At 49.0% G+C, this 17,965-nt stretch overlaps 1 long non-coding RNA gene across 1 annotated transcript; it reads left to right on the top strand.

The window, feature by feature from the left end:
• The first annotated feature begins 10,136 nt into the window (after nucleotides 1-10,136).
• Nucleotides 10,137-16,623, top strand: LOC122475823. The gene is made up of 3 exons (XR_006295314.1): nucleotides 10,137-10,791; nucleotides 11,572-11,631; nucleotides 16,570-16,623. It is a non-coding gene; the product is annotated as an uncharacterized LOC122475823 (long non-coding RNA).
• Nucleotides 16,624-17,965: the final 1,342 nt, after the last annotated feature.

Here is a 17,965-nt window from a genome sequence, read left to right as displayed (position 1 = left end):
AACTTGTCTATCTCTGAATCCAGTCTGTTAGTGTCCTTTGGGCAAACGGATTCCGTTGCGATGCAGACCAGGCTAGGCTGACTGAGGTCCCCAGGGTCGTCAAGGGGTCCCCTTGAGTCCAAGGGTCCCCTAATCCCTTCTAGCATAAAGGTAAGTGGCATGGTCTGCATAGAAGGGACTCCAGTCTGGCTGCGAACCCATTTGGATGCTTCAAATACCAGTGCAGTAGAAGACTGGCCTGCCAGATGAATGTTGACCGGCAGGAAGAACAGACATTCCAAAGAAAGGGCCGTTTCTCTTTCACCCCCAGCCGTCATCTCGGAGTTTGAAGCAAATTGCCAAGAGCTTCAGAGTCCTGTTTGCTGCAAGAAAAAAATGAGGACAGAAAGAGAGCTGGTGGCCCATCGTTTTGTCCCTAAACCCCAGCCTGGCTGGAGGAAAACATCCAACCGTGCTTAACGAGTGTCACTCAATGGACAGCTACTAACCTCCCTGAGGTTCTCGGTGGTGGCCTGCCATCTTATTCCATATCTCTGGTTCATTCGGTCTCCTCTCCTGGACCAGAAATTCCCCTCTCTCCCACCTTAAATCTCCAACGACTCTTCTCACTCTTGGCTGATGGCACTGCTTATTCCCTACAGAAATTAGAAACAATCAAAAAAGAACTTCCACCTGCTTCCACCTACCAACCTACCAGCAAGCTCCACCTATGTGAGCTGCCATCTTCGGGCTCAGCGTATGAACTACCCATGGTCCCAGCGGAAGCCGACCCTATTCTCGCGTCCTCGGTCTCACCCCTTGCGCTTTCTCGAAGATTTTGCTCCCTCCGGCGTCCGATCTCTTTCCTCCATGATGAGTTTTCCTACCTGCACACAAACATCCCGTTGTTTATCTCATTTTAAACGCATCTCTCCACCCCACTGCTGCCTTCAGCTACTGTCCCATTTCCCTGCTCCCCATTGATAGCAACGGTCATCATTTGTCTCCATGCAGCACCTTCCCTTTCATTCTTGGACTCACTCCAGTAAGACTTTCCTTCTCCCGGATGCCTTAAAAACTGCTCTTGTCAAAATCTCCAGTCCCCAACCCCCTCCACACCACACACGTAGCCAAATCCAGGGGTTCTCACACTGCATCTTGCCTGACCTAACAATAGCACTTGACCACGAGGATCATGATTTCCTTCCTGAAATATTTATTTTCTGGGACCTCATTCTGGGTTCCTTGTCTACTTCATTGGCTGCTCCTCCTGGATCCTCTTTGTTGGTTCCTACTTGTATCCCTGCCATCCAGGTGCACACAGGTCGAGGGCTTAGCCTTCAGGTATCTTCCCCATCTATGCCCATGCTCTTGCTGATCTCGTCCAGTCTCATAGACTTAAATACCATGTCTATGCTGATGATCCCCCGGTCTATGCCTCGAACTTAATCTCTTCTCTAAACACCAGCCTCATAAATACAACTTCCCCATAATATACCACTGGATTTTTAAATTTCTTTCAATGTGTATTTATTTTGAAAGACAGAGAGACAGAGTATGAGCAGGGGAGGGGTATAGCGAGAGTAGGAGACACAGCATTGGAAGCAGGCTCCAGGCTCTGAGCCATCAGCACAGATCCCAACACAGGGCTTGAAGCCACAAGCCGTGAGATCATGACCTGAGCCGAAGTCGGACACTCAACCAACTGAGCCGTCCAGGTGTCCCTCCACGGGATTTTTAGTAAACATTTCACATTTATCATGCCTCTTAATTTCCCATTCTATCCCCAGATCTGCTTATCTTGTAGCCTTCCCCATTTCAGTAAATGGTAACTCCATTCTTCCAGTTGCTTGGGCAAAAGCCCGAAGTGATCCTTGATTCCTCTTCATTTATCCTTCATATCAACAAATCACGGCAACTCTTCTCTCAATTTATAGCCAGAATCTGACCACGTCTCACCACTTCCACTATTCCCGCCTTGGTTCCATCTACCATCACCTCTCACTGGCATTACTATAAAACTATCTCACAAATCTCCTTCACCCCATCCTAGTTCACTTATAGTCCCTTCTCCATCAGCAGAGTGATCTTCTAAAATGTAAATCAGATTGTGATTTACTCTAAATCTGCTCTAAACTCTCCCCGCTTCTCATATCATTCAGAGTAACACCCAGAGTCTTCACCATTTTCATCGGGATGGCAGGACGGTCTGAGTTTTTCCTATGTGATGGCCCAACCTGAAAGAATAGCACTGACCAGTATTCTCCCAGTTGTCCAGGTCAAAACCTTGGACTCACCCTGGACTCCTGCCCTTCTCTCACATTCAATCTCCACTCCATCTGCCAATCCTATCAATTCTGCCTTTAAAACATCCCTAGAATCTGGTCTTTTTTTTACCACCTACATTACTACCGTTGTAGTTCAAGCCAACATTACATCTCATAAAAACTATTTCCGCAGCATTCTCATTGGTCTCCTTGCCTTAACACTTGCACCTTTCAGAGTGACCTTGAAAAGGCACAGGTCACATTGTGTCACTCCTCTCTTCACTGCCCACCTCAGAGAAAAATCCACGATCAGGTGGCCTGTAGATCTGGTGATACAGAGGTAACCACAGTAAGAGTAATTTCAGGGAAATAGTGAGAACAGAAACCTTATGAGCTAAAGAGTTAATTAAAGGTGGTGAAATGGTAACACCCAGTATAAACAACTATTTCAAGAAATAGATGAGCATTTCACATTTAGAAGAGTTACTCGAAAGGGAGAGATTGAACGTACAGTAGAGAGAGGTTGGGTGTAGCCCCAGAGGAAGCAGAAGGCATTGAGAACTTGGAGACTCAGTTGAAAAAGACAGCTTCAGAGAGGAAATAGGACATACATTCTAACGAGGCAGAAAAGGAAGAAAGGACTGGTGTGACGCAGACATGCTTGTAGGTGGTAGGAGTGAAAGTCAAAAATAATAAGGAGGTCCACGTGATTGGAACGTTTTCACCAATATTGATCATGCTCATTGAGTGCGCCAATATATTTTAAAAGCAATATCAAACTTGTAGCAATATCAAATACCATTACAATAAAACTGAATCTAATTCTGGATGGATTTTCTTTTTCAAAAAAGGGTTTTCAATATTACCCTTGGGAGCACATATACTTATTCGATGTCAGGTCTCGGCTAAACAATGAGGAATATCAATGTTCTTACAATGGCGGTTTGCAAACCCCCACGCGTTCAAAAATGGGTTCCGGTGAGTTAATTTTGTTAAAAACAATAATGTGTTTTGTTTCCACTGCTGATTTAAAAGATCAAGCAATAAAATAATTATCTGAAGTGTGTTTCATCACAAATGGAAGCTTAAGTGATACTGAAAGAGATTATAAGGCAGTCAGTGGAATTCACGTGAGCACGCTCGTGACTCAGTGAGCTAGTTCATCACTCGGCTGAGCAAGGCTAGCTACTGGAGGTTTTCACTGGTATATAGATCCACATTTGTCTATTTTAGTCATATACTATTTGATTTACACACATCATTATTGTATACCCATAGTTAACCATCATGAAGACAGGCCACTTACGTCACGTTACAGCTGAAATACGTAACAAGTTACTAGAGAACATAAAGGAATTATAAACGTTTGTGAGTTTCTCCAAGGGGCTCTTCCCCAGATATGTGTTGAATGCGTTTGGTCCAAATTCTCTTGTATACCCAATCCGTAAATGGTACACTACCCATTCAGTCTTTAGACACAAAAACCTTTGAACCTTTTTTATTCTTTTCCTTCTCTCAATCCCCAAATCCAGTCAATCAACCAATCAATCAATCAATCACATCACCAAGATGGCAGACACTACCCCCTTAACACCTTTGGAACTGAATTTTCAAGCCCCTGCCAGTCTCCGCACAGAGCCCCCTCACTTGGGGTCACTACCAGCTTTCTGCGTAATCCTCTTTCAGCCTAGAACCACACTTCTTCTGCTGCTCTGATCCCCGTCCTTTGAGAGTCCCCTGGAGCTTTTAAGATAAAGCTCCAACCCCCAAGTGAGATCAAACCATAAAGCTCTGAATGGTGTGACCACTGCTGCCTGATTCTGACCTTCTTCCTCCTTATTCTAGCCACCTCTGATTTTATCCCAAGCCTATCCATGCTTCGGTGACGACAATCGTGAATGCCTCAGAGCGTACCAGCACGACCAAATGCTACTCCCTTTACAGGAATTCCTTCCCCCTCCTATCTCTAACTACCTCCTCTTTATTCTTCAAAGCAGAGTCCTGAACTTGATCTACCCTCGGAGGGGTTTGTTTCTGTTTCCGTTTCTGTAGGAGGAATACGTTTGTCCTGACATAATCTTACTCTTCTGTCTGACCACTCTTGACTTTAGCAGTGTATCGGTTAAAAAAAAAAAAAATTGAGAAATAATCGAAGGCTTCTTATGAGAGAGAACTCTGATCCGTACACTTGAAACTACCCCAACACCGTGTGTTAACTATACAGGAATTAAAATTTTTCTAACAACAATAATAGTGAAAGAACCGTGATTCGAAGAGACGGTCAGGGTAAAAGCATGGGAAGGACAATGACTGGACCATATAGCCCCCTTTGAAAGAGAAATGCACGACAAGTGTTGAATATCTTACTCTGATATGGCATAACATGGCTTTTTCTCCATGCCCGTACTGAATTATGTTGTTGGCTATCGCTGAATGGTGCAGGGTATCAGCTTACTTACTAAAAAGGAGGTAGATACAATGGTACACACTTCTAAAGAGTAACCACGGGCACCTGGGTGGCTCAGTCGGTTAAGTGGTCAACTTCAGCTCGGGTCATGATTTCAGGGTTCGTGGGTTCGAGCCCCGCACCAGGCTCTGTGTTGATGGCTCAGAGCCTGGAGCCTGCTTTGGATTGTCTCCCTCTCTCTCTGCCCCTCCCCTGTTTCCTCTCTCTCTCTCACAAAAATAAATAAACATTAAAAACACTGTTTAAAGAGTAATCATAATGCCACAAAATATACAATCAAACAATAAAAAACAAAGTGATCCTGCTTTGGACAATTCAGAAGGCACTCTACAGAGATGGCATAATACAATCACTAGATTATAGATGCTCGGAAGACGCCTGTTGAACAGAACTCTCTGGATGCTGGGAACGGCTCACAAGTACTGTATCTACATGTAACAACTTTCCTTCTGTCCCATCTCAAGATTAAAATTAAAATTCTTGTCCAGACCGTATGTCCTTACTTAAAGCAACGCTTAATTCATTTCTATTTCAACTCTGGGCACTTCCTCTTGGAGTCGAAGGATCGTGCCGTCCCTTTTCTGGCACTACCTTGTGAAGGAGAGAGACAAGATGCTCCTTTTCCCAACTTTTAAGGTCCATTTCGAATTTTGCCTCCTCCACAGGGCCTTCTGGGCAGTGGGCTGCTGATAAATGTGTAAGCTCTGGAGATGAGTGGGCAGAAGAGGAACACTGATTTACAGTGTTTGCCAATTTTCATGGTATAAATACTCCCACCATGGCCAATTTCAACCTACCAGTGGTTTAGCAACCAGCTGTACGTTTAACAATGAGCTCTCAAGGACAGGTTCCAGCCAGTTCCACACCACCGCCGCCTCCAGGTTACGCTGGTCCACAGACACCTGTCGCTTATCCGAGCCCCACCCCACACTTCACTGTCCCCACCTTACACTCTGACAGGTTGAAACTCACCTGAGTCCTATGCTCCGGGAGAACAACAAAGGTTAAGAAATGCTCTCACCCCTTTGTTCTCAGGAATCCCCTACCCTTTCGGGTTTCTCAAAAGGCTACCGGCAAAGGACCACCGCGCCCTCCGATATTCTGAATGTCCTCATGGTAAGACCCTCCTCGTGATTCTTCTTTGTCTATAACGCCAGGTCACTGTCCTATTCTTTGCGACACTGCTCCTGAACACATGTGCTCCCTCTTGGAAAAGTCCAAATGGAATCATCTCTTGCCCCCAGAGCTCATAAGAAATGCAGGATCTGAGGCCCCCGATACACAGAATGGGAAGTTTCATCTCAACACCCCCGCCCCCCCCCCACCCTGGTGATTTATTTGCACACGACAGTGCAGGGGGTCGTTTCTATACAGCATGCAGCGGGGCGGGGGCTCCTAACCCACTTTGAGTGGTCTCAAGGCAATTCCAATGAAGAAGTGGCATCTAAGCTAGAGCCTTAAGATCCACACCCGGTCGCCTACGATCGCAAAGGGGACAGAACAAGCGCACCCGCACCTGCAGGCCGTTCCCCGAGTCCGGCTTCCCTCCCTCCTTTTCCCGCTGCCCTCTGGCTCTCCAGTGCCACGCTCCACCCCTTGGCTGCGGGCCTGGTGAGCTCAGGCAGTCCTAACACCACTGCGGGAGGAGAAAACCCCTTTGGCCCCGTGGATTCCCCATCGTCAGAATGGCTTCCACCCCAGCGGAGGGCAAGCTGGTCTTTGGAAGGATTTTTCTCTACCTGTCGCTTGGATAGAGGGATGACGGATGGCTTGATGAATTGTCCGCTGAGCTCTGACTCTCGGGCACTAAATATAGACTGTGCACAGGCTGGAAGAGCTAAATTTAGCAGCACTGGCCAGGAGCGAGAGGAGGGGCTTCGGGGCTCTCCCAGGACTGGATGGAAGGAAACAGCAGCCCTCAGTGATGCTGGACAGCTGCTCAGCCCAGGAGTAGTTTATTATTCCTGGCAGGGAAGGAGGTCCGCTGGGGATTTCATCTGAGGTTGATTTGTCTGTTGAAGGGGCTTGTTGAAAGTCATTTTTCTGTTAAAAGAAAAAAAAAGGGGGGGGGATGCAGATAGAGAGGCATCTCTCTGCCTCCATCTGATGAGTTTTCTCCCATTTGGGTTATAGCACAGTGCTGTCCTCCTCAGGCGGAGTTCTGATCTCCTGGTGGGTTATTTCTAAATCTGTCCCGTGCTGCCCCAGATCTTCTTTGTTTAGTTAGATAAGAAGGCTCTAATTATTTAGATTGAAGGTCAAAATCAGCGTGGATCTCTAATGCGGCCCAATTGCAATGCTCTCTCCGGTTAGAAAAATCCCAAGGGCCCGGTATACTTTGGGGAAGGCCATTCAGCCGGCAAAGGGAGGAAAAAACAAGATCTTTGCTCAGGTTGAAGCAAAGGAAGGAAGAAACAAGATCCCTTGGCCCCCTGCCCCTCGTCCAGCAGCGTGAAAAGACGGCATTAGCACAGCACTTAGCGGCTCCTGGCAGCGTGCAGGCGGTCGGAACAGGGTGGCATCCGTTCAGGACACAAAGTGTGTCTTCTGGCCCTCCATCCCCCACACCCACGCCAGTGGCCATCTGCGGACAGAGAAGCCACAGTGAACGTCCGCTTGCCATTTGCCGCTTCGTTATCAAGAGCCGGCGTCCGTCTCCTATGGTAAGACGGAAAACGCTCATCCGCACTGTGATTGCTGTCTTCGGCCAAGGGCAAAGGAAAACAGGCTCTGAGCACCCCCTAGAATCACTTCCCATGAGACCCAATCACGTGGTCTGAGTAAGGAACCGAGGAAGCTGTCCCCCTGATCTCTCAGCCCATAGCTGCATTCCAAGGAGCTGGGAAAAAAAAGTCTCCCGCTTCATGGAGACGGAACACGGCTCACAGACTCACGACAGACGGTGCTCCAGGAGCGGACATACGTCATGGGGAGCTTGTGGCCCAGGGGCTTAGGGCGGATCAGGCCACAGGAGCCTAGATCCTCCCTGCCCGAGCCAACCTCGGGTTTCCGTCTCACCCCCTTGCAGACCTGGGGCATGATTTCTCTCTCAAGGCTTCAGTGCCTCTGGAAGAGGAGTGGGCCGGCCACAGAAGCTCTCTGAGAAGCCTATGAGCAGCCTCTGCTGGTGTCACCTACCACCTCGAAACTGTTTCACATTTGAAGGATGGCAGTCTTGATCCTGGGGACCCACGGTGTTGGATAAGGTGACATCACAAATATAGGTTCGTCTCATTTTACCCAATCAACGGACAAGTGTGCACACGTCCCCTCAAATAAATCCCCGCCCCCCTCTTTCCAACATGGTAGTTTATCACTTGGTTTATCTTTAACTGTCGGGGACGTGACTGGGTGCTCTTGCGGCAATGACCGAGGCACAGGCTCACCACAGACTCTCTGAGGGTTATTGGATACTATGGACTCGCGCATCTTCCCCTGTCTCCGCTCACTGGACAGCTTTAGAGCTCTGGAGGAATAGAAGTTAAGCTTTGGAAAACTGAGAGTAAAGCAAACGATCCTTGCCTATAGAAATGCAAATGAATTTTGTCTGGTAGAGATTTGATTGGTTTCCATCTCGTAAAAGAAGTTAACCCACAGGCTGTATTTGGCTGCACTACAGATTTCTTTTCATTGTTTTAACGTTTAATTATTTTTGAGAGAGAGAGAGAGCGTGAGTGGGGCAGGAGGAGGAAGAAGGAGACACAGAATCTGAGGCAGGCTCCAGGCTCTAAGCTGTCAGCACAAAGCCCGACACGGGGCTCGAACCCACAAACCGCTGGGTCATGACCTGAGCCAAAGTCGGACGCCCAACCTGCAAGCCCCCCCAGCTGCCCCTGCACTAGGTTGTTAACCAGTGTGGCATCAATTAGCAAATTCATTTCTGCATTCCTGCTGGGGTGTATGTGTGTGTGTGTGTGTGTGTGTGTGTGTGTGTTCTTGAGATCGTCCTTTGAACAGATGTTAGCATCTTACTCACTCCCCAATTAATGAATGGGTTAAATAACGCATTTGGAGTTTATTCATTTTTATATTTGTATGTGAATCATAATTTTTTTACTTTTTCGAAAAGTGTGCTTTAGCATAACCTTGTAATGTAATAAGAGTTATGTCATATTGATATTCATCCCCTATATCAACTTCAGTTTCCATTTTCTTTTTAATTTTTTTAACGTTTATTTATTTTTTGAGACAGAGACAGACAGAGCATGAACGGGGAGGGGCAGAGAGAGAGGGAGACACAGAATCCGAAACAGGCTCCAGGCTCTGAGCCGTCAGCACAGAGCCCGACGCGGGGCTCGAACTCCCGAACCGTGAGATCGTGACCTGAGCCGAAGTCGGACGCTTAACCGACTGAGCCACCCAGGCGCCCCTAGTTTCCATTTTCTTAAAGGGAAAGTGGCAAAAGAAGGAAAAATTATCTACTCATGCTAGACTCAATTCCGTGGTACAGAATGTTAGTCCAGAAGGGCTCTTCTGCTGTTCCCTAACTCACTGGAAGTAAAGGAGGGTGATGGTGTATGCATATTTATTTTCCCCATATTTTTATGTGCACTGTCTAATTCAGACGGCATAGCTACCTTGCGATGAAATTGTTATCGTCGTTATTATTACGTGTTCTGTGCTGGCCGCTATTTTAAGCTCTATGCATCTATTAACACATTCAATCATTATAGCAACGGCAAGGAGGTAGGTAGTGTTAGCATGCCCACTTTCCAGGTGAAAAAATTGAGGCACCAGGAGGTTCAGCAACTTACCCAGGTCGCACAGTCAGTGAGTGGTGGATTCCTATCGACACGTCAGAGCCCGTGCTCTTAACCTCTTTTTATTTCAGCCCAGTTTCGCGGTTGAGAAAACTGACCGCGTGAACGGAGGCGCCCAAGAACACAGAGCAAGTAAAGGCAGCACCAAGGCCTATACCCAGGTCTGTCTGATTTTAAAAGCGGGCTTACTCCACCCAAACCGAAAAAGTGAATTTCCTGATGTTGGATGGAAGCTGAAATGAACCTATAGACAAAACAAAACAAAACAAAACAGAAAAAAGAAAGAAAGAAAAGAAAAGAAAAGAAAAGAACCTATAGCTTTCTCTGGACTACCCAATCAGATTTGCAGAGGTGAGACAAAGTTCCTCACAGTTTGTACCTACAGGGGAAAAAAAGCTATAGAGAAAATATACAAAAGATACTTTGTAACTCCCTCGAGGTGTTCAGGTTCCACGTTTGGCTATGTGCTTTATTTATCAGGGCCCTTGTCCTGTTTCTTATCATTACCCTGCAATACCCAGAGGCCAGGAATATGCCCGGAAGGGCCTAACCTGGTTCCTTGTGCAGAATCAAGTCAAATAAATATTGTGGGATTGCAACCACCTGCCCGGTGCAGCATGGGAGCGTCCTCAAACAGGACTCCAGCAGGGAAGCTGAGGGGGGCAGCCGTGGGCCGTGGTTTAGGAGGATCAAAGACGGGGAGGGATGTGGCCGCAAGTTACAGGGAAGAAAGAGCGGGGCAGCGGCCCCCGAAAGAGAAACAGTTGCTGCTGATCAGTTACAGGGGCTTGCCGCCTTGCCTTCCCCCTTAGAAACTGCCGGAAGGCCTCTGACCTTCTCTTCTCTCTTCCGTCTCCTGAGCTCCCTCCCATGCTGCACGCCCCCACCTATTGCCACAAGGCAGTTCTCCCCGCCATCCCCAGACCCACCCCCGGAGCATCGCCAGATTTAGGGCTCTGCGCCCAAGCACCAGGGCTGGCTGCTCCGGGGCTCGCTCCTCCAGCCCCGCCGCGGGCTCCGCATTGCGGCGGTGCGGGCGCCGAACCTCCCAGCGCGCTTTCCCGGCTGGGATCTGCAGTGCGGTGCCCGCCCCGCCGCCTCCCTGCCCCTGCACGCCCCCTGGGGCCCTGCGCCTAGCTGCTGCCGGCGGGTTGCGTAAGCCCCGCGCGCACGGGCGCTGAATTCAGCTTCCCGGTCATCCAAACTCCTGGCCAGACGGTGAAAGCTGCGATGCTGCTGGACCGTCCTCCCCTCTGCAGCTGTCAAAGAGCCGCGCCCCGAGACAACAAATCCAGCCGCGGCAAATACCCTGTGACAGGTCCGAAAGGCGGCCTTGCCTCCTCGTGAGCAGGGAACCCTTCTTCCTCAGGAAACGGGAACACTTGGGGAGGGGCCCGGCGCAAGCCTCCCCGCACCTGCAGGGCAGGTGACGGTCCTGCCCGCTCGCGTGGGCCAGGGAGAGCCAGCCAAGAGAAAGGAAGCACAGACTGGTTTGTGCTGACTCTTGTCGATTACCCCATAGGCTAATTGACGTTGTAGGTAATTGCCCCCAGCCTGACTTTACCAGAATGTTCTACCTTGGAACAAGAATTTTTCCCGGGCTCCTTGAGACAGGCCTAATTGCCTGCAGGCAAGCATGAGGCACCCAGCCCCTCCTCTCCCACTGGCCGCAGCCACTCTCTTCCACCCCAAGGAGCCTCTCTGTTCACACTGGAAGACCAGGCTTCAAAAAACACCTGCCCTCACCTTCATGGGGACGCTCCTTGTCCTGCAGAGCAAGAGGCTAGCAGCCCAGTTCACCAATCCTTCTGCCTTTGTTAGATGTAGGTAGCCACACCCACTGTCTTTATCTAGCAAGAACAAAGCATTTTGCAGGGTCTGCTTCAGTGCCCCCACCCCCACCCCAGGCAGCAAGAATGACCTAGAACCCCAGTTTGTCCTGGATGAAAGGGAGCACATGAGATTTTCAACTGTGAAAGTCCCAGGCGGACTGAGACAAGTTGGTCCCCCAAGGCAGGGTAGAGGACAGCAACGCATTTTTTTTCTCGGTGACTTGAACTCTGGACTAAAAGAATTTTTTTTTTCCTTCCCAAAGTAGATGAGAGAATATTTGCTCCTTGAGGAGAGGCGAGGAAGAGGGACATCTCTTCATGAACAGGTGAGAAATTTGATCAAACTTGGTTGGGGATGTAAAGAGAAGTCTGGGGGGAGGTATCCAGAACCCTAATGGGCTTAATAATGTCCAGGGCATTTAATCTTCACCTCTGCCTTGTTTATGCCAGCTGGAACCGGGTAAGCCATAAAAAAAAGGCTTCCATATCCAGGATGGCAGGATGGCCTCCCCACAGCCCTCCCCTGGCTCTACCCACCATATACCCCAGCCACCCCCACTCAAACTTAGAATAGTCACAGCAGGCTTCTGCATGGCATTTTCTGGGCATCGAATGTGGCTCTCTTGGAAGCAGGCGGCTGCAGCATAATGGAAAGGGCCCTGGCCTAGAAGTCGGGACACCGGGGTTGTATTTTCATCACAGCGCCCTCCCCTCCCCTCCACCCTGCCCTGCACTGTATGACCTTGGGCAGGCACTCAACTGTAAAGAGGAAAAAACAGTCCCTGCCCCATCCTCCTCCTGTTGTTATGACTGAGCTTCTAACGATCCCAAAGACTTAGACCCTCACCAGCAATTCCCAGGCTGGCTTAAGTCCTGATGTCCCAAGCTAACCCACTTTTGCCCCCACGTCAAGACTCATCAGATCCACCCCACGGGATTTTTTTTTTAATGTTTATTCATTTTTGAGACAATGCGAGAGACAGAGTGCAAGCGGAGGAGGGGCAGACAGAGGGAGACACAGAATCCGAAGCGGGCTCCAGGCTCCGAGCTATCAGCACAGAGCCCGACGCGGGGCTCGAACTCCCGAACAGTGAGATCACGACCTGAGCCAAAGTCGGACGCTTAACCGACTGAGCCTCTCAGGCGCCCCTCCACTGGTTTTTTTTTGTGCATCTTCTTCTTGTACGTTTGCATACTCTCAAATAGAGCTCCTTGAACTCTGAGGTTTTCAGTTAAATGTCTTTCCAGATATGTTTTGACTGAATTCACACACCGTTCACAAGAATTCAGTCACATGGTCAGACACCCAAAGCTAGGGGCGGCGTGGAAGCCAGCCTTAACCAGAGGCTAAAAGCCTATAGCAACAGCTCAGATTTGGGGGCACCTGAAGATCCGCCGACCTCGGAAGAATTTGGGGGGCTGGACTCCCTAAACGATGAGCGTTTGAACCTTGAGCAGGAAGTTTCCCACTCTCTGCCACTTACTACACGAATACCCTCAACTTCAAGTTCATCATCACTGTATCAACTATACACACACTGCTTCATTTAGAAAGTATTTCTCGAGTAGAGCGCACTGCATGAATATGTGGTTCAGGAGAGGTTTGCGAAAACTGAACGGAAAGATGGGCAAGTGATCAGAGAACTCTGGCCCAACCAACTGGTCAGCAGAAAGGCTACTCGCCAAGTGGTTCGGATGATAAGCAGACTCAGGGCTCCCTGAGATCCGTTGCTCAAGCTAGTGCCTATTCTTGGCTTACGGTCTCTAATCCCCAAAATTTACATCACTGTCTTCACTTATTTGGCCAATAATTTATGAAATTGGATTATCGTAATTTCGGCCTGTTGTGTGCTTGATGAGATGCACGAGATGTGTACAGAAGCATGATGAGATCCTGCCCCTGTAGATTGCCAAGTCTCCTGATGTGTATCTCTCCATTAAACCTCCCTGGCCCGTCCAAATTGGGTTTTTTAATTTGCATGACGGAGGCTATATTCATTGTAAGTTGAGATGCTCAACGCAGAGACCTGCTATCTCTCCTTCTTCTCTCTTAGTTTCTTTCTCTGCCTCCTGATGTTTTCGAAAGCTTTCCTTGTTCTTTTGTCAAGGAAAGGACAGGAAGCAAACCTCACCTGCTACGTCTGCGTGTGTATTCTCAGACCCGTCGACGGCAAGACAGAGAGGCTGGGCGAGGAAAGGGAGCAAAGCATGAGAAATTGCAGCCATGTGAATTCCAAAATGAATCTGAAATATCTCCGAAGCTATAATCTGTGTCAAAGCAGACTATAATTAAAAGAAAGGAAAACAATAGGCTCTTATCCACAGCTTTGTATTTTCTATGTAAAGGAGGAGCACAGGCATTCCAGGAAATAAGTAAACTGTGCCATTTAAGGAAAAAAACCCAACGTATCTTGTACTTCTGTGCCTTTGGGACAGGGACCACTATTCGTTCCTTGGTATGTGTTCCCTGCTGAACTCATCTGATACTCGGACAGAGACTGTATTCCCCACCCTCCTTGAAGCTGAACTTGGCTGGCTGGCTACCTTGTGGACAATGAGCTCTAAGAGGAAGGGGTATGTGCAGCTTCTGCAAAGTATCTTCTAGCAAGCAGAAGCGTGCCTTCCCCTTCTCCTTCCTGCTGGGTGGCTGCAAACTTGGGAAAGGAAGGTGGATGAACCTGGTTCAGTGGCTCTCATACCGGGAGAGAGCCACTAGGAGACCCGCTATGACAAAGAGAAAAAAAAAATCTGGTTTAACCCACTGGTATTTGGGATTTTGGCCACCCACGGCTCAACCTACTCCTTAGTGATCTACGCCTTCAACTTGTGGAAGAACACCTTTTATTCCGTCCACAATTAAAATTGCCACAATTACCGTTGACTGAGACAAATATGAGGAGGGTGTTACTTTCCTCACAGTTTTAGAAGGTGTTGGTTTTCGGAGCCTCAAGGATATATGTGAGAGAGAGGGTTGGGGCATGATTCGCTTTAATATGGTGAACAAAGCAGCCTGTGGGAAATAGATCTATGTTGTAAATGTTATACATTATGCAATAGGATATGTATACTTTACATATCCCATATATATAATATGGGGAAATATCTACCTAGGTGATAAATACAGATAAAATACCACTCAGCAAAAGGTGCAGTGAGCCAGGGTTCCAGGAGAGGCGCTGTTAACTAGCTGTTGGATGTATAAATTGGTAAGAGGTTTTGGAATCAACTTGCCAGTATGTATCAAACCTTCATGTTTATTCTCTTGTATACAGTAATTCCGTTGTTTGGGAATCTATGGGAACAACGTGGGCAAAGAGTGATGTCCAAAAGTTTCCTCCCAGCGCTGGGTGCTACAGGTTCAGACGATAAACCCACGTGCCAAGAAATGTCAGAGTTGGCAGTTAATGGCGTCCTTTTGCACAAGCTGATTTTCTTTTATAAAATGTTTTTAATGTTTATTATTGAGAGAGAGAGAGACAGAGCGTGAGCAGGGGAGGGGCACAGAGAGACGGGGAGACACAGAATCGGAAGCAGGCTCCAGGCTCGGAGCCCCGCGCGGGGCTCGAACTCACAAACCGGGAGATCATGACCTGAGCCCAAGTCAGACGCCCAACCCGACTGAGCCACCCCGGCGCCCCACGTGAGCTGATTTTCACGGGGAAAGGAGCTTACGGAAGGGAAGCCCGGCTGGAGGTAGGGGCCGATGGAGAGGGCCTCCACCCAGGCCCAGGGGTCAAGTCCACCCTCGGCGGTTGGGGGGGGGGGGGGGCGGGGGGGCATCCACACAGGCTGGAGATGCTTTGCCATAAAGGAGCCGGCGGCCTTGAAAGCGCGGTGCGGTGCTCAGGAAAGAAGCGGCGGCCCTGGCGCGGAGCAGCCGTCCCTCCGGGGAGAAGCCCGCTGGGGGGGGACCGGAGCCGCGCCTTGGCAATGGAAGGGGCCGCAGCTGGGGGACCCAGCCCCGGAGCCGCTCCCGCTGCACGGGTGGCGGGCAGGTGCTGCCCTCCAGTGGCGGTGCGGCTGGAGGTACGGCCGGGCCGGGAGTGGACTCGGGGGTGGGGGAGAACCGCGGGTGGGCTGTCCCGGGCCCCCAGGCGGAACCGACCCGGGGCGCGTACTTAAGACGGATGCGGGTGGGGCCGCGAGCGCTGCGATCTGAGCTACCGCCGTCCCATTCGCAGCCACGGGTCGGAGCAATAACTGAAATGTACAATTAGGGAGAAAAATGAAGTGAAGTCGGATTTGTCGCATCACCTGTGGCCCTGACATGAACCGACGCGCCGCATTATCTTCCCTGTCCGCCTAAGCTTTCCTGGACGTCACAGGTGCTGCCAGCCCGGATACTGTTATTTCTCAGCAGGTGTCTGGATCTGATCAGCGGGTGGCACTTTTCGCGGTTTGCAAGGCGGAAGGAAAGGAGACGCCATTATTTCCGGCGGGAGTTCTAGGCTCCGGGGGGGGGGGGGGGGGGGCGGGGGACGGGGGTGGGGGGCCAGCCTCTGGCAGGTGCTCAGCAGCAGTGGCATGGCAGAAATAATTGGGCTTCCAGACCTTGGGCTTTCCTGTTCTCTTCCAAGTGCTCTCTTCCAAGGCGACGCTGTATACAAGGTTATATAAGCCTCACATTTCCTGCATGAAACCCCTTCGTATTGAAGAATGTGGAGTGGCCTCTCTCAAAAGTAAATAAATGTTTAAAAAAAGTTAAAGAAAAGAAGAAAAAGGTACATATATAGTATAATCTCAACTATCTGAAATACACAAATAGAAATATACTAATATGTTTTCTCTCTATGAGTTTATAGGTGGTTTTGTTTTCTTCTGTATATCTGTCTTATTTTTTTTAATTATCTACAATAAGTGTATATGTACTACTTTATAAAAGGAACTAATGTATGTTATTAAAATCGCCTAGGGGCGCCTGGGTGGCTCAGTCGGTTAAGCGTCGACTTCGGCTCAGGTCATGATCTCGCGGTCCGTGAGTTCAAGCCCCGCGTCGGGCTCTGTGCTGACAGCTCAGAGCCTGGAGCCTGTCTCAGATTCTGTGTCTCCCTCTCTCTGACCCTCCCCCACTCATGCTCTGTCTCTCTCTGTCTCAAAAATAAATAAACCTGAAAAAAAATTAAAATCGCCTACAGGGAAGTTACTTAAGTATATATTCAATACTCAGCATCCGTCACAAATTCAACGTCCCATGCAAACACACTGAAATAATACTGTCTTCTTGGCATCTAATATTCACCATTTTTTGGTTCTTTTCCCACCAGCCCCAAAACAAGTAAACATTGTTACAATTTCAGATCTGAAAACAGGAAAGCCCCAGCCCCCCCCCCCCCCCCCCCCCCCCCCCCCCCCCCCCCCCCCCCCCCCCCCCCCCCCCCCCCCCCCCCCCCCCCCCCCCCCCCCCCCCCCCCCCCCCCCCCCCCCCCCCCCCCCCCCCCCCCCCCCCCCCCCCCCCCCCCCCCGTGCAGGGACTTCACAAAAGGTAAGCTCTGGAGGTGGCAGAAATTTTGTGAAATTATTCTGGGGAAACTGTTTCCCTCTCACTGCAAAGGAGAGGAGAATCTACCTCTGAGTCAGTGAGGGTTTGATATTGAGAAGGGATTTTAAGGGTCTTCAAGTGTCTTTATGTTTGGGTTTGCCCTTAATTCTTTTCCTTCACTTCGACAGCATTGCGGGACGAGGATGGCCGCACTCCAGCTTTATGTCGGCTGTGGTCACAGAGTAATTGTTAAGAACAGTGCTCCCTTTGACTTCCAAAAGTGTCTCCGTTTACGCAACAATAGGTATGTGTATTCTGTGCAAGACCTATCCAAATAGCGGTGACTCGGGTTTTAATAAAGATCTGTATACAGCCATATGCATAGAATCGCTCCTTAGTTACCTACCAAGAATGGCATCTGTTTTGTTTTTGGTTTTTTTCTTTGTTTAAAAAGTTTGTTTTCTTTTCATTGAGGTATAATTGCCATGCAACATTGTATTATTATACCTGAAGCTAACACAATATTGCATGTTTTGGGGTTTTTAAAATTTTTTTTAATGTTTTATTTATTTTTGAGAGAGAGAGACAGAGCATGAGCAGGGGAGGAGCAAGGGGAGGTGGGGGGAGACACAGAATCTGAAGCAGGCTCCAGGCTCCGAGCTGTCAGCACAAAGTCCGACACGGGACTCTAACCCATGGGCCACAAGACCATGACCTGATCCGAAGTCAGTCGCTTAACCAGCTGAGCCACCCAGGCACCCCTGCGTGTTTTGGTTTTTGAGGAACTTCCCACTTGAGAGGTTGTAGGTGACTTCTGATCCCCCGTACCTTATATGTTTCCCTTCTCCAGGAGTTAGCTGGGCCCCTTGGGTTCCTCTTAAAAATGAATGTTTTATTTAAGAAAATACTAGTTTCTTGCATATCTGTGTTCCTATTTATGACTGCATAACATGCCTACCCGCTAGGAAATTCTAAGCAGTCATATCAAATGTAACCCTATAACCATGTCTTATTTTTCTCTCTATCACCAGAGCCTCGTCCAGCAGCACTTTGTAGAAATGAGACAACCCTGATTGAACGGAACTGAATTTGTTGTGTTACTAACAGAGCTGATAGAGTAGTCCATTATTAGGGTTTATCTATCTATCGTTTCTGTGTCTGTGGTTTTCCAGTCAACATCT

The sequence above is a fragment of the Prionailurus bengalensis genome, chromosome E4, assembly GCF_016509475.1.
Source record: "Prionailurus bengalensis isolate Pbe53 chromosome E4, Fcat_Pben_1.1_paternal_pri, whole genome shotgun sequence".
NCBI lineage: Eukaryota > Metazoa > Chordata > Mammalia > Carnivora > Felidae > Prionailurus > Prionailurus bengalensis.
The sequence above is the reverse complement of the archived record's forward strand: the minus strand, read 5'-3'. Positions and strand labels throughout refer to the sequence as shown.